Here is a 2,798-nt window from a genome sequence, read left to right on the forward strand (position 1 = left end):
GCCGAGCTGAGATCTCTCTCTTTCCCATCTCTGTGCCTACAGCTGAGTGGCAGATAAATGATGCCAGATAGAAAAGGCTCCTGTCAAACACCATTCACTGCCACCAGTTACATGGAGGCTTGAGAGGGAGCAAAGATGTCTCAGCACCAGTGGAGCCATGTGCTTGAAAGCAGGAGTACAGCTCTCAGCAGTTGGAACAGGACTGGTTCTCCCAACCTTCTTGTCATGGCATGGTGGGCCAAGAAAGGCACAGCCACAGTCTGAACATCCCCCAAGGCTCTGCAGACCTGAGAGAAGCATCCTGAGGTGGCTCCAGAACAGCCAGACGCAAAGTATAAGGCTGATGGGGGAGGGTGCTGAGCTCTGGGATGGATTCTGGCTGCCGGGGAGAATGCGGAGCGCAGCCAGGCCAGAGTGGGATGGGTCCTGGCTGCCAGGGAAGATGCTCAGCTGCAGGGTGGGTCCTGGCTGCCCTGTTCTGCTGCCGGCTCTGCCACTCTGAGCAGTGGTGCCACGTTTCCTTCCGATCCAGCCCTGCTTCCCGCTTGCGTGCGCTGAGGCTCACTGGGAAGCGCACAGGACTGAGCGTGTGACACTGTGTGACACAGAGCCACACAGAGGGGACAGGGCAGACGCTGTGAGTGTGGCTGTGGAAAGCGACGTGCTTGCGTTGTCTGCCCTCAGCTGCAGCTCCCAGACAGGCAGATCGATGTCCGTGCACACGCACACGCTCGTCCTTGCGCTGGCTGCCTCAGCCCCTTCACGGGACCGTGCCCCCGCTCACGGCACAGCCAGCGCCCGCACGGGCAGACACAGACGCGCTCCTGTGTGCAGACACTGACACGCGTGTGTGAACAGCCACGCACGGCGACACGGACACACGCGCGAGTTCCCCGTGCTGGGGCAGCCGGAGCCGAGTCTCCATCCCCGCGGCAGCAGCCACTGGATGGCAGCAAGTCCCCGGCGCTGCCGCCGGAGCCACCGGCACCAGGAGCACGGCTGGCGGCTGCCGGGCCCCGGGCGTGGGGAGCATGTGGGGACCAGAGAGGGGGATCTGCTCCTCGGGGCGGTAGGGCTCACCCGGCAGCCGGGAGTGCCCTGGTGCCAGGGTGTCCTTTACGGAGACTGGCGAGATCTGAAGGTGAAGGATGACTATTGGGCAGCGATAAACTGGCAGAGCCAGAGAGCTGAGGCAGGGGCAGAGGCAAGGGGCAGCCCCGAGGCCAGGTCAGACGGGGTGGGACAGGTCCTGCTGCACAGCTCTGCTGTGCTGGACGCTTCCCCAGGGGCAGGGGCACAGCACCCACCTGCCCAAAGGCGAGGGGTACAAGGTACCACAGTGTAAGGGATAGAATCATAGAATCATAATTTTTGTTGGCAAAGACATCTGAGGTCACTGAGTCCAACCATTAGCCTAGCACTGCCCTGGTGCTATTTGGCCCTCAAAGCCTCTTGAGCCTTTGATCCTAATTATTGTAGTCGTAATGAAGGCACACTGGCTGCCATCCCTGTGGTGGCCGCTTGTGCAAACACTGCGGGGAGAACGGCCCTAAGGAATTAATCTCTTCCAGCAGATTCTGTAGCAAACGGCAGATGCCCCTTGCACAGGAGGGTGCCTTTTCGCAGGCATGAGCAGGACACCCCAGCCTGATCCAGGTGTTTCACATCTCTCTGGCACTTCGGGACTTGGCAAGAGAAAATCAAGTCCCGACCTGTTGGCTGCAGGAACCCAGAGGTACATGGAGCTCCTCTGGAAACGCTTCCAGAGAATGAAGGATGCTGCTGGTTCAGCTGCAGAGGGCGCTTTGGATGGGAGAATGAAGGCTCTGTATCCATTGAAATATCCTGGAGACAGTTCTGGGGTGATGAGGTGCTCCCACAACTGGGAAGGGTTGGGAAAGCACTCGGGGCAGCTGGAGCTGAGGACAGCAAGAACGAGAAGGATCCAGGGCAGCGTGGCACAGTTGGTCCTGCTGGCAGTGGGATCACTTGTTCCCATGCTTTTGAAATCAGGAAGCCAGCCCCAGGGAGATGATGTTGAGGAAACCAGTGAGGGAGCAGCTCTGTGAGCCACTGGACCTTTGCAAAGGGCTTCTTGTTCCCCCCTGGATTTCTGGTCCTGCTTGAACTCAGGGAGGTGCTGTAGTTCTCTTTCTTGGGCGATGTCCCTATGCCCCAGACAGGAATTAATGGGCTCATGAACAGAATGTGAGTCTGAGGGGATTAGAGAAGGCTGGGAAGAATGTCACCCCTAACAGCTGGCATGGGAACCAGATACATGAGTGGCTGCAGGAAGGCAGTGGGAGGAGAGCTGGCAGAGTCCAGCCTGGCTGAACTTGTGTGGGATTCACAAATGCCCCCAAAGTGCAGATGAGGTAACTGGGGCACTGGTGGGATTGGCACATTGGTAGCAGTATGGGGACTACAAATTCCAGGGCAAAGTAAACCAGGTAGCAGCAGGCCGTGCTGTGATGGGCCACTATTCAACCAGCTGGGAATTGCTCATCAGAAAGCTGGGGCAGAGCAAAAGAATAAACAGCATAAATATCTTAGGAATGAGGTAAAAGTTTGTTAAATGCTTAACGTAATTAAGGTAAATGAGCCATTACATAATGGTGAGACACGGACATGTAAGGATGCCCTTCGGGCGTGTCTTATGTGTGTGGCCTTTATGAGTAAGAGCTGCTGGGATCCCTCTGTGGTGTGGGTGGGTGCGAGAAGGGGGGAGCACCCACACCCCGAGTGATCAGACTTGTGTTCCCGAGCACGGCCTCTCTCACTCTCCAACAGCCAGGCTG

This window comes from Corvus brachyrhynchos, unplaced genomic scaffold, assembly GCF_000691975.1.
Source record: "Corvus brachyrhynchos isolate BGI_N302 unplaced genomic scaffold, ASM69197v1 scaffold351, whole genome shotgun sequence".
In the NCBI taxonomy this organism is placed as follows: domain Eukaryota; kingdom Metazoa; phylum Chordata; class Aves; order Passeriformes; family Corvidae; genus Corvus; species Corvus brachyrhynchos.